The sequence below is a fragment of the Sprattus sprattus genome, assembly GCF_963457725.1.
Source record: "Sprattus sprattus genome assembly, chromosome: 18".
Taxonomy (NCBI): Eukaryota; Metazoa; Chordata; class Actinopteri; order Clupeiformes; family Clupeidae; genus Sprattus; species Sprattus sprattus.
The window spans coordinates 20,645,117-20,658,894 of record NC_137916.1 but is presented as its reverse complement, the minus strand read 5'-3'; the positions used below and the strand labels follow the sequence as shown (position 1 = coordinate 20,658,894).

The 13,778-nt window shown below is 45.5% G+C and overlaps 1 pseudogene across 1 annotated transcript in view; it reads left to right on the top strand.

The window, feature by feature from the left end:
• Window positions 1-10,160, top strand: part of LOC308379864 (growth arrest-specific protein 7-like) — a 24,550-nt pseudogene extending 14,390 nt beyond the window's left edge. The window contains exons 4-10 of the transcript XR_013969091.1: window positions 2,147-2,221; window positions 2,551-2,629; window positions 3,628-3,759; window positions 4,951-5,074; window positions 8,297-8,376; window positions 8,480-8,578; window positions 10,030-10,160. The product of XR_013969091.1 is annotated as a growth arrest-specific protein 7-like (transcript). The remainder of the gene's footprint in view (window positions 1-2,146; window positions 2,222-2,550; window positions 2,630-3,627; window positions 3,760-4,950; window positions 5,075-8,296; window positions 8,377-8,479; window positions 8,579-10,029) is intronic.
• The last annotated feature ends 3,618 nt before the right edge of the window (window positions 10,161-13,778 follow it).

The following is a 13,778-nucleotide window of genomic DNA, read 5'->3' as shown; positions in this document are numbered from 1 at the left end:
ATGGTCCGCTTTGGTGGAGGAAAGGACCCAGAGCCCCTCCCACTTGTTATTTGGCTGCATCCTTTGAGTAAAATAGTGAAAGCCTGTGGTTTGCAGTTAGGCGATAAACAGAGCTGTTGGAAATGGAGGAATGGAAGGCCTGTGTATCTCAGTGTACTTATTTAAAGTGTATTTACTTAAAGTGTACTTATTTAAAGTGTATTTACTTAAACTGTACTTATTTTAAGTGTGCTTACTTAAAGTGTACTTATTTATGAAACATCACGAAAACTGTTCCTTCCAACACACTTGTGAATGTGTGTGAAATGGTTTATTTTTTTATTCCTCACTGGTGTTTTAGTCAGAGGATACTTAGTATAGATCTGTATGTGTGAATGTGAAAAGCGGTCTTGTTTTTGTCCATCATGAGAATACACTTGTGAAGGAGCAGATCGAAAGCAAACAACAATGAATATAATATTCAAAACAGACTTCGGTCTCGGGCTAACTTCTGGTGACTAATTCCCCAGTCACCCCAGTGCCATGTCATCTGCCTTGATCCATCTGATGTTTATGGCTCAGTGCGTGTCCCTGTCCCTGTCTTCACGTCTGCGTCTCTCAGGCTTCGTTACCACTGAGACGCTCTCTTGACACGGCGTTAATCGTGAAGTACGGCTCCTCCGTGTCTCTCGTAGTTCTCTGATTTACAGCAGGAGTGGGGAGCACCCCGGGGAACATAAATCTGTTCTGGGTGAAAGTGAGAAATGATGAACTAGCAGTAATGGCTGCTTTATTGCATTTTTAGCTGAACTCTAAAAACACTAAAGTGCCTTGATGTGACAAAAGGGCTTTTGTCAATAGGCTTTTAATTATTGAGTAGCCTGGCGTTGACCCCTTCCTAACCCCGCAGGGATTTAGGGACTGACCAGAGAAATAGACTGTGGAGATATCGCCAGGAAAAGGCAATTACTTTCACCTCTCAAACCTATACATGAGTATACACACAGACATAGGATCACTCAGACATATGAACACACACACACACCCACACACACACAGGCAAGCACACACACAGACATGCACACAGACAGACTCAAACTGTCTGTTTCATGCTCACACACATTCAGGCAATTTATATCACTGTCAGTTAAATTCCCTGCCACCCTCCCTTAATGAAATCAGTGGCCTTGCACACTGTGCTCGCTGTCTGACCCCAAAGCAAATGGCTTGACCCTGCTGTGACATCATAAGCCTGATAAACAACACTGAGGACACCCATCCCACACCATATCCTGTTTGGTCTGCGTGTCTTTAGATAACCCTCAGCATAACCCCAACCCCCCCCCCCCCCCCCTTGTCTATGGGTCTTTACATAACCAGTAGTGTATGCTCTCTTGTCTGCAAGTATTTAGCTTTCCCATGGCATTAGCTAGTGTGCTCTCTGTGTGTATTTAGCAGTCAGGATTATTAATGCCCTTGAGCCTCCTCTTGGGGTGAGTGTGGGGTAGACCGGCGCCCTGGGCCCCAGGTACTGAGAGATGGCCGTGGCTGGCCTCACTGAGAGTCTTTCATCCCATTTTGCAGTCCAGTGAAGTGACCAACCATTCAGAGAGAGAGAAAAAGAAACATAGTATGAGTGTGTGTGTGTGTTGTGTTTGTGTGTGTGTGTGTGTGTGTGTGTGTGTGTGTGCGCGTGTGTTTGTGCGTGTGTTTGTGTGTGTGTGTGAGTGTGAGTGTGTGTGTGTTTGTGTGTGTGTGTGACAGAGAGAGATGGAGGAAGAGAGAGAGTAAGGCTTCAGCAGGGTTGCAGTCATTCATCATAGGGCCTGGCGTCTCCGAGGCGAGATTAAAGATCTCCCCAATAAGGTCACCACTCTTCCCCTCCCTTTTTAATGAGCCTCATTCTTTATCTATCCCTCTTTTTACCCTTCTCATTCATTTTCTCTCTCTATCACTCTTTCACACACACACACACACACACACAAACACACACACACACACGCACACACACACACACACACACACGCACACACGCACACACACACACACACACACACACACACACACACACACACACACACACACACACACTATTTCTCTCTTTGTGTTGCTCTCTGTCAATGTCACTCTCAGTGTGTGTGCGCTTCTTCTCCTGTCTTCTCTAAAGGATAAAGATTGAGGAAGAGTATGCCAAGAACCTCGCCAAGCTCTCCCAGAGTCCCCTAGCAGCCCAGGAGGAAGGGTGAGTACTCTCACAAGGTCATGGTCAAACGGCCAGTATCCCTCGAGCATCTGTCTGTGAGTGTGTGTGTGTGTGTGTGTGTGTGTGTGTGTGTGTGTGTGTGTGTGTGTGTGTGTGTCTGTGTACAGTATCCGTCTGTGTGTGTGTGTGTGTGTGTGTGTGTGTGTGTGAGTGTGTGTGTGTGTGTGTGGTGTGTGTGTTAGTATGTATAGTGTTTGTGTATGTATGCATGCATGTGTTTTTTTCATGTATGGATATCGTTTTACATGCATGTGTAGGTTGGCTGACCTTGTACAGCTCATCTGTTTGTGTTAATGCTGGTTCCCCAGGACCCTGGGTGAAGCGTGGGCTCAGCTCAAGAAGAGTCTGTCTGATGAAGCTGATGTCCATCTCAAGTTCTCCTCTAAGGTACCCAGCTGAGGCGAAACCAAAACTCAGGGTTAGCCAGAGGCCTAAGAAGATGTTCTTAATGGACCCCGAAGAGGCTGTTCAACAGGACATTAAGCGTCAAGCCATCTCTAGTATCCGAAGGCTCCTCAGTAACTCATGTAGATGAGATGATGTAGCCATCAAAGTGATTTCTTATCTGTGGAAATGAGTTTAGTGTGTATCTAGTGTTCATTAACTACATCTAATTAGTAACTGATTTCTCTTTGACATATGCATGCTGTCTCTCTTTTTCCCTCTCCTTCCTTCTTCCTTCTCTTTCTCCAACTCTTCCTCTCACTCCCTCTCTCTCTTTCACGCTCAGATACATTCCCACTCAATATTAAAACCTGTGTAAGGTGCAGTTTGATGTTGAAAACCCGCTCAGAATGAATTGCACGTGCAGTCACACTTCTGGCGTATTCTTGTCAAACTGCCCACACCTTCTTAGGGAATGTATTTTCAGATGTGTTAAAGAAAGTGTTGAATTGCTCTGCACATGAATTTCCTTAGCGAGTCCACATTCCCGTGTCATAGTGCATTTAAAGTTTTCTCTTCCGGGGGATTCATTGTGAACCAAGTCATGACAAACAGCAGCAGTCGCTCACTCTCAAAGCAGTGCAATTACTGCTGATGCAGAAATGCTGTCCTTAGTCCAAACACAATTCTTTTCCCAAAGCAGATGAAGCTCAAACTCAGCTCCAAATGTCTAAGACATTATATCTTGGGAGAAATGCTCTGTCACACACACACTCAGACACACACGCACGCACAAACACACTCAGAAACCCACGCACGAACACACAGGCCAAAAATGTTCTCTGGCTATGTCCTCAAGCCGAGCAAAGGATTTTGTGCACGTGAGCTTGTGTGTGTGTGTGTGTGTGTGTGTGTTTATATCCATGTGTATGTATGTGTGTGTTTGCATCTGCACATGTACATGTGTGTGCCAATGCCATGGGTTGTGTGTTTTCCCACAGCTCCAGAGTGAAGTGGAGAAGCCCTTGCTGATCTTCCGCGGGGACAACTTCAAGAAGGACATGAAGAAGTACGAGCACAACATCGCCGACCTTAGGAAGCAGCTCCTCAGTCGCTACGCGGGCGTGGAGAAGGTGCGTGTTCCCGTTTCAGTCACGTGTGTCAATCCGTCAATCGAAAAACTACACCTGCTCCTGCTGAAAAGTGGGTGGAATTCTCTTCTAGTTTACGACTGCGCCAGTCCTCAGTGCATTAGACTTGTAACCCAGAGGTGTAAAGGTGACAAACGTTGTGAAATATGGGCTAAATGTGAGTGGAATCGATTACAGCCTGACTGGCATTCGTGATTTCTCTTCTTAATCCCAAGGATTGATGATCTTTGGCTGAATGAACAGACAAACAGAAAGTAGGGGTGTGTCTTAGATGAAAGGTTTGTAGCCATTGTCTTGCTGGCATTTGCTTTCAACATGTTTTTCTAGTCCACTTCTTCTATTAAAATTTCAACAAGTTGTCTCCAGCCTGTGAACTTCAAAGAGTAGTAGCTAGGGAAAAATCATGTTTGCCTTGTACCAGTCTTAATTAGGGTTCTTTTTAGTTTTTCCCATGATGCCATTGTAAATTGAGAATGTGTCGATCACAGCCTAACCAAGAGGACATCTCTGTGGGCTGCCTGTCCCAGCTCATCACGCTTCTGTCTGTAACACCTGATTCACGCTGCGCTAACACGCACTAGTCTCATTAAGCAGTTTTATCCTGTTCTCACTGTGAGCCTCCGTCACACAGAGAGGCTGTGATGGTGGGTAATAAACAGGTCATTAGGTGCCTGGAGACTTAGGGTCCACAGGGACATGGGCACATGCTGAGTCCTACTCGCACGGTTCTCTCCGGCAGCAACTTAGGTCCCCCATGATTAAGCCATGACGGTGAACAAATCGTAATTGTATGTTTTAATTTTCAGTGACTGAGGAAATGTTAAAAGAACATTATCAGCCAGGCATTCATGGAATAATTAAATCCAAGCTGCCTCAGTCTAGGTCGACATGGTTCTGGAGCATGGAGTTCCATGGGAAATAGAGTCTTTCTTGCACTGGTCACTTCTTCCTGGTGGCTTTAATTGTGTTAAGCCTCACCTGAGACAGTGATTCACCTGAGACAGTGATTATGTTCTCATTTTATCTGGAGGACAGTAGGTAGGCTACATGGCATTCATGACCAAAGAACTCTCATGAAGGCTGACTGCCGATAGTGGTGCTGTGTCATTGGGAGTGTGTGAGTTCAGGGTGTTAATGCTTAAGCTTTTATCAGCACTTTGTCCCCTCTCTCAGGCCCGTAAAGCACTGGCTGACCGGCAGAAGGACCTGGATGTGAAGACCCAGCAGCTGGAGATCAAGCTGAGTAACAAGACCGAGGAAGACATCAAAAAGGCCCGCCGCAAGTCCACACAAGCAGGTGAGACACGTTAGCTGAGCCTGTCAAGCGCTGCAAAGACATAACCACCCCCAAAAAGCTTTTTTTCTGGGGCCTTTGATTTGAGCGTAGGAGTATGCAGCGAAAGTCCTTGAAGGCTCATCTTCTGACAGAACTGTGCAGGGCTACTGATGTTGCATTCACCACCTTGGAAAGAAGAGTGGAGTGAGACAATCACATGTAAAAGCTAAGAATGAAGTAGCTTAGAAAACACGACTGCTATCTCTGGTACCCCAAGACCCACTGCGAGATTTAATCATGTATCTGTTAAAGGCTGAAGCTTTTTGTTTGTGAATTTGAGTGAACCGTAGCGTGAGATCCAACAAAGCTATGGTACCACCCCTTGTCAGAAGATGATCAGTTGACAGCTGACCAGATCAGACCAATCATTTTTGGAATCACATTACCTTCGGACATCATGACAGATGACCGTTGTTCACCTCACTCACGTATAGTAATGTGGCCTTAAAGGTGCATTCATTAAGCTGCTCCTCATTGTCCTCTAGCTGACCGTTCTGTGGCTTTACTCAAAATAAACAATGTTCGTACACAGGTTATGTAAATAGGGAAACAAAGTGGCTCAGACACCAACCCACCTAAACTTTTAAATGGATGTTTTATTTGAGTGGTCCTGACTGGAACATTTAATTTTCTACGAGTTCAGCAGTCTGGGACACATGTAATGATATGCTGGTAATCACTGTGAGGTTCCGAAAACTCAGCAAAACATTTCAGCAAATCTCCATTACCTGACTCTGCTGTTACAGCCGATGTGAAACCATTATCATTGTCTCGGTGCATTTAACAGTGAGGCAGAATGTCTCCAGCTGAACCCTACAGGATCCTGCATTGTTATGCTGAGCTGGTTTCACAGTCCAAAAACTCAGTCCTATAGCATCCTCATCTCTCTCCTCTCCCCGTTGTTATTTCTCTCTCTCCTTCTCACTCCATGCCTCCCTCTACCTCTCTCACTTTCTCTCTGCTTCTCTCTATCCCCCCCCCTCTTTAGCTCCTCTCCTCTCCTCCTGCTCACCCCATTTGTCTAACCCCTGGATCGCCTTTCCGCAGGACTAAGCCTCGCTATCATAGAGAGTGAACTCATCTTTTGTGTTGCATAAGCTGCTTCCCAGAGCCCACTCTTGGCGCAGGAGCATCTCTCTCTCTCTCTCTCTCTCTCTCTCTCCCCCTCTCTCTCTTCCTCTCTTTCTGTCTCTCTCTCTTGCTTACACTGCTGTAAATGAAAGTGTGTGTGGGGGGGGGGGGGGGGGGGGGGGGAGTGTTCCCGCTGTGTTTTTATGGTCTAGCTGGAGGCGTGATGGACAAGGTGGAAAACAGTGCTGGAATGAGAGAGAGAGAGAGAGAGAATGAGCGAGGAGAGAGGAAGAGGGGGCGGAAAAGAGCGAGAGAAAGAAGAGAGACCGAAAGAGTGTGAGAAGTTGAGAGTCTGAGAAAGAGAGAGAGAGAGAGAGAAAGAGAGAGAGAGAGAGAGAGAGAGAGAGAGAAAAGAGACAGAGGAGCCCCTGGCAGAGGACCAGACCCCTGCGCTGTGGCGAGCTGAGCCATCACTGTAGCAGTTCCAAACGGTGTTGGGAAAGGCTGCGCTGATCTATTTTTACGGATCTAATGGACCCGGCGGGAGTGGGCCCACTAGCTACGGCCCAGAATCCCAGAATGCTAATCTGTTGGCCACCCCCCCCCCCCCCCCCCGGCAATGGTGTCAATGCAGGTCCCGTCTCGGGCCCGGGGAGCAACAGGAGGAGGAGGAGGTGGAGGAGGAGGAGGAGTCCAGGATGTGGTTCACACGCTCTGATGGGGGGGAAACCAGCCCCAGGGGGACAGGGACTGGCGTGGGTGTACATGTGCTATGTAATAAACACTTGTGTATTAACACACACACAGACATGCACACATGTGCACTTGACGACCCACACTTCAAGGGAATAGACTTGTGCAGCAAATTCAGCTCAACAGTAATCCAAACACACACACATATATGTATTTACACACACATACACGGGTGACAGATCTTTATGATGGCAGTACTTAACTTAGCTTAACCACTTCATTTACTGCATATGACCTCATCTCTACACACACATATAAACAGTATGTTTACCTGCAGTGTACAATTTTCCTCTCATGCGTAGATTTTGTACAGAAACACACTTACACACATACTCCAGTATATCCATGTACATGTTCATTTATCATGCATGTTTTTGCTTTGCACAAGCAGGCACTTTCGCATGGGAAGATAATTGGCCAAGGAAACAAGCAGAATTGCAAAACAGTACTGAAACAAACGCTCATTTTCTCTTTTACTCTTTTTTTTCTTCTTTTCCCCACAACTAAGTTCTCACAAAGATCATTAACCCAGGACCCCCTGCCCCTCCCCAATGGTCCCTCCAACAGTGGGGGTAATATTGTGTGATGTGCAAACTCCTGGCTGCTTCGTCTTTGCAGGAGAGCATCCCCACGCCCCCAGCAGTCTCCCCCCTATACCGGAACCTTATGAGACCACCACCCCCCCCCCCCCCCCCCCCCCCCTCCGCTCTGTTCTGTAGGGAGACACAGTGGCTTATGACGAGGGTGCTCTACTCCGCTCCTCTCCACTCCTCTCCTGCTCTGCTGAAACGAATGCATGTCATTAGACAGGGGGTCTGTTTCTCATTTCCATACAGATTAAAATGTGTTCTTATTTCAGACAGGCTGATTTCTGCTCGGTGAATATCCTCTCTTTCCCCCGCACACACACACACACACACACCATGTGTCTCCCTCTCTCACTCCCTCTCTCTCACACATGCTCTCATTCTCTCTATCTCTTTCACACACACACACACACGCACACACAAACACACACACACACACACACACACACACACACACTCACACACCCTGTCTCTCCCTATCTTTTACACACACACACACACACACACACACAGAGACTCTCACACACATGCTCTTGCTATATCACTTTCTTTTTCAATCACTCAGTCTTTCTTTCCACTGTTGTTCCCCCTCCACTTGAGCTTGCTGTAATAATGTGTATTGTGTGCTTTAGCATAAGCACCAGACACTGCAGTTTAAATTACGTGCTGAAACGAAAAGCAGGCTGCATTCTGTGGCAACAGGCTGATCCCTAGTGGTGATACAGAGTACTGCCTCACTGACCTGACCACTGTGACACTGTTCCTTCCACAGGAGATGACCTCATGCGCTGCGTTGACCTCTACAACCATTCCCAGTCCAATTGGTTTGAGGAGATGGTCACCTCAACTTCGGTAAATACAATATACAAATCACTCCTTAGTAGAAAGGATTCTGACTAGTTTAAACAGCGTGTTTGGGTGGTGTTCCATTCAACCCTTCTCCTTCCCTCTGTAGGAGCTGGAGCGCCTGGAGGTGGAGCGGGTGGAGATGATTCAGCAGCACCTGCGTCAGTACACCACGCTCAGGCACGAGACGGACATGTTCAACCAAAGCGTGAGTCTAAGCAGCCTTCCGTCACACACGCATGCTTGGAAAATGGAAAAATGATTAAATGAAATGCATAAGTGGAAATAGTATGCCATGAAAAGTTGGTGACATAGTATTGCATCAAGCATGTAAAGTGTACTCCAGTGTGGAGCGGATAGGGGGGGGGGGCTCATGAGGTTCCGTCACTTGGTTCTGTCTGAGCTGAATAGCTGAGAGAATAGGCAGGAACCTCAAGCAGACTTAACACACAGAAAAATTGCTGCTTTTATTACTATTACTCATTTCGTTCCATGAACAACATGTTCTTTAATAACAATACAACATCCTCACCCTTATCCTAACACTGTGTAAATACTGCTGTATGGTGTGCAGAAAAGCCATTCAACAATAAGTCAGTCGCCATCAGACAGATCTCTTAGGCTTTTTTTGCGGAGGCTTACAGTGATCATCGCATAGACATCCCCAAATAAAGCAGCCAAGCCTAGCGCGTATCTAAGCCATAGTCTCTGTACCCCTGATGCAATGCAATCAGGAATGATATGCCACATGCCAGCCCATCTCTTGGCCCCTATATGGTTCTGTTCTGACTTGGCATTGAGTGGGGACTGAGACTAGACGAGGTTGGAGTTCTGAGACGGGGACCGGGGGAAACCCAGTCCAAGGCTGCTGACTCACTGATGTGGGTTACATCATGAGGGTCTCCTCAGACTCACACACTGACTGCTCTGCTTAGAGCTTCCAGAGTCATCTTTTATAGAAGGGGATCTCCTCCGCAGATCTCCCAAAACTCTAACGAGAGCATCCCCTAATACACCAGAGAGGACATTTTTGAGCGTCAGCGGCCCTCGCTGGCCCTAAGCTAACGGTGTGAATGTGACTGTGATTGATTAAGGCCTTTATCAGGCTCTCCTTCTCACACAGCGCTGGAGGGAAGGAAGCCCAGTGCCAAACACCCCCTCGCCCCCACACACACTGCTCCCCACACACACACACTGCTCCCCACAGCACTGCTCCCCACAGCACTGCTCCCCACACACACACACTGCTCCCCACACACACACACTGCTCCCCACACACACGCTCCCCACAGCACTGCTCCCCACACACACTGCTCCCCACACACACACACTGCTCCCCACACACACACACAGCTCGCTTTTCGCTCTCCCTGTTGGCGTGGGCTGCTTTACTGCAGCGCTGCTCGGCTGTCCTGCTGTGCTGAGAGCAGAACTAATGAGCACTCACTCGCTGATTACTTGATTACTTCCTAGGTCACCTTGGGGTTTGCCTTGACTCTGCTTTTCCGGAGTGTGTAATGCTTTCCCCTGAACTGACTACAGGGTTGCCGAGCTGTCTCCCTTGTCAGTATTTAATAATGATTGATTGACTGACTCAATGACTGGCAGACAGATTGATTGATTGATTGATTAATGTATTGGTTGCCTTTGTGTTGACAGACTCTGGAGCCGGTTGACCAGCTCCTGCGGAGTGTGGACCCCGCCAAAGACAGAGAGCTGTGGGTGCAGGAGCACAAGACAGGCCATGTGAGGCCCGTGGACATGGACATTTAGTGGACACCCGTCCCTGCTGGTACCACAAATCTGGGTCAAATTGGGATTTTGGTGTGCATGAGTGGCTGAGACCCACGCAGGTACCCCTCCCCCCTTCCTCCCCTTCCTCCTCCTCAGACCCCCCCCCCCCCCCCCATTCACTGCTCTCTCTACTCTAATCATCCATGGCATCCACCGGTGTCAGCATGGACTTCACCTCCCATAATACATCTAGTGATGGAGCGGACAGCAGCAGCATTTAGATGCAGAGCGAAGGGCGCCCTCTTCTGGACTGAACATGCAGCTGATTTTACTGGTATTAAGGCGATGCCTTGGCATCATGCTTCTGTGTAAATTCAAAAGTGTAAAAACCCCACTCTTTTCATTTCAAGTATTTACTCAAGGGCCTCTCCTTCTCTGTAAATTCCTTTTTCTCAATCTCTCTTTCTTTCTTTCTGACGTTCTTTTTCCTTTGTTTTCTTTCAGTCCACACTTCTTTGACATACATGACACTGCATCTCTCCATCCAGTGATAATGTTGCTGAGAAAGTAAAAAAGTGAAAGTGGACTTAACAGAACATCCACGTTTTGAATACATGTTTTGGGTGTCATATCAACACTTTTTGGTCAACATGGCTGACTAAATTTTAAATTTTAAATTTTGCACGTATGTTATCTGCGACACTCCTCTACCATTAAGAGGTTTCCCAGTGCCATACAGCAGAATGGACACCATCAGATATAAAACACATTGCTATAAAATTGAGTGGTCTTGGCGCAACTGTTCAGAAAACAGTCAGTACAGAATTAAACCTTGTTTGATAGAAGTGAACTATGAATATCAAAAGAACATTCTGCATGAATATTATATATTTATATAGATTAAATTTACTGAAAGATGTATAAGACTTTTTCAATAGAGGAATGTACAGTACGTGAGATGTTGTTGGAAAATGACTAAAACATTTGTGAAAGGTTTATGTAGTTTAGTGTTTTAACTGATATTTGGCACCTACGCAAATTCTGTTACATTATTTTACTAATTCATGCCCTTCTGAACCCTGGCCACCCAAATAGGAATCTCAAACCTAAATAAAGCACAGGGGGTTTGTATCTGCCGTGTGTATGTGACAATTTAGCAGGCTGTCACTTCTTACCCGTCTCCCAGATTAAGCTTGAACAAAACCAGACCTTTCAGATGTGTACCTGTTAGGAAACCTTTAGGAAACAGGACTGTGGCCCAAGCTGATATTCTGAGACGAGATATTGGTGCCCCAATAACCCATACCTAGCCTCCTCAGCCGCCCTAGATTAACTGTGTGGCCCTTCAGCAGTCGGCCTGTATGACTGGTCAGAATGTAACATACTGACAGCTGAAGTGGAGGTTTTTTTATCCATCTTTTGGGAGGATCCCACCCTCACCAGGCCAGAGGCACCATGATGTTACCCAGCGGCAGTGGCACCTCGCTGCACAGTCTGCTGAGAGGCCTCTCGTGTGAACTCCTCCTAAGGTGACAGGTTCAGCACAGGGGGTCTCCTTATCCCAGATCAAAGTTCAAAGGGTAATAGTGCAGTAGATGTCACTGAAAATGGCGGCTTTTGTTACAATGTACACCTTTTAGTGCCTAAAGGTCAAACGCCTTGGAATGTTCGTGATATAATCCATGTCATAGCTATATAATCGATATTTGTATGTATTTGTAAATACAGTTTGTGCTTTATTTAGTTTGATTAATTTTTTAGTTTAGTTTTTTATTTGTTTATTCTTTTCAGAGGGGTGTGCTCTTAGCATACATTTTCTATACATTCCATTATATAAATTCTATAAATTAGGTACATTCATTGTCTGTTATTATTGCTATTACCATTACTAGAAATTTAACAAAAGAGTGAAATTGGCACACATATTTGTTGCACCAGAGATCCCTCATATACATCTTAAATCCATAAAATGTCTGTTTACAAGAAGTCTGTTGAGGTTGGTTTGCTCGAAACATTTATTGTTGCAGCAACGTGTCATTAATCTACCAGAGAATGTGTAGAATGTGTATGCAGACGTCAAATAATGAAAACATGAGAGAATCCCAAATAAATGTGTTCCTGTGGGATTAGATTGTTGCGCTGTGGTTGGATACACTGACGCACAGCACTAAAACAACCTAAACTGATGTGCTGTGTGGTTTTCTTTGGTTTTACCATGACATGACAAAAGCGAGAGACAATGAAAACAACTTTCCTCTGTGGAACAAAGCATCCCACTGATCAGAGATGGAATACGCCCAGAAGAAAGAAACAGTAACACTTCACTTAAATTCTGCATCATAACACTAGCATAACCATAGCAAGTGACATACACTATCAGGAGTTATGACACTCAGTGTCCAGTGATATCAGAGTGGCAGCGTAGTAGCATGTGGCAAACTCATAATCTACAATTATGACACCTGTTGTCATTGTTGTCAGAAATGGTACCATGACACTGTCAAGTCATTGCACATGAACTGATGAACTGTCATGATAACTTATGAAAGGACAGAATATCTGCCATGGCACATTTATGACATGATTGTGTCAGTCTTATGACATGGCCCTCAAGTTACCACAGTTACATATGTGGAAGTCTGACTGTATGTGTGAGCTTCAGTGCATACTATATGATTCAATATCCTCTCCATCGAACCAATACCTCAAAAAGTGTCCCATTATCTAAATTCAGTGCTATTGTGGTTCTATTATCAGTTTATATAGCCTGTATTTGTTTGGGCCTGATTTTAACAGTATGTTGTATATTTATATACAGAGGCTGGCAGCACAACACTATTAACTGGTTTGAGTTTTGTGTATTTTGGGCATGTTTGAGTTAACTTGTTGTTAACCACTCCCAGGCCAACCTCTCAGAAAGAGAAGAGAGGTTCCTCTGAGTATATCTTCCATGTTGCATTGTTGTGTTGATAAGTGTGGTCAATGATGTGTGGTCTGTGGGTTTTTTGGCTCAGTCGTTCAATTAAATGTATGTGTTTGTAAATGCATTTTTACGAATCTCTGTAAAACGTTGATTTTAAATTGGTGAACGGTCTCCACTCATAACACAGAATTCATCAACTCAAATGTTTACGGAATTGTCAAGTTTGTTTTGAATTTGTCCACAATAAAATGAAAAGAGAAAAATCCTGTGTGTATTTACTGCCAGTCCTCATGTTCCAGGTTGGACTGAAGTCTTATCCTGCGTGGGTAGCCTGACTCTTGTACCTCATTTGATTTCAGATCCCTGTGTTTGGTTGGCCCTCCTGACAAATGAATAGCCCCTGTGGTTACTTGGAGTTTTAAGAAAATAGGATTTGCCCTCTTAAGCAGATGATCAACGTTTTGGCTTGGCTCTTTCGGCTGATTGCCATTGGCCGTTGGGAGCCACAAAACCAGGACGAGCATTAGCGTTGACCAGTTACCCCTCAGATAAATAAGCCTGGTATTTTTGGCCTAACTCCAAAAGCTTCAGTAAAGCCTAGATCCTTTGTTGAAGAGATATTGCATATAAGAACCTCATACATAATAACGCTCACCTTAGGATATCTTCCTTTCCAGTCAGAGGCAATCAAATTAACTCTAGAAGTAATTCATTCTATCAGATAACCAGCATGTAAGGTATGCATCTAGCT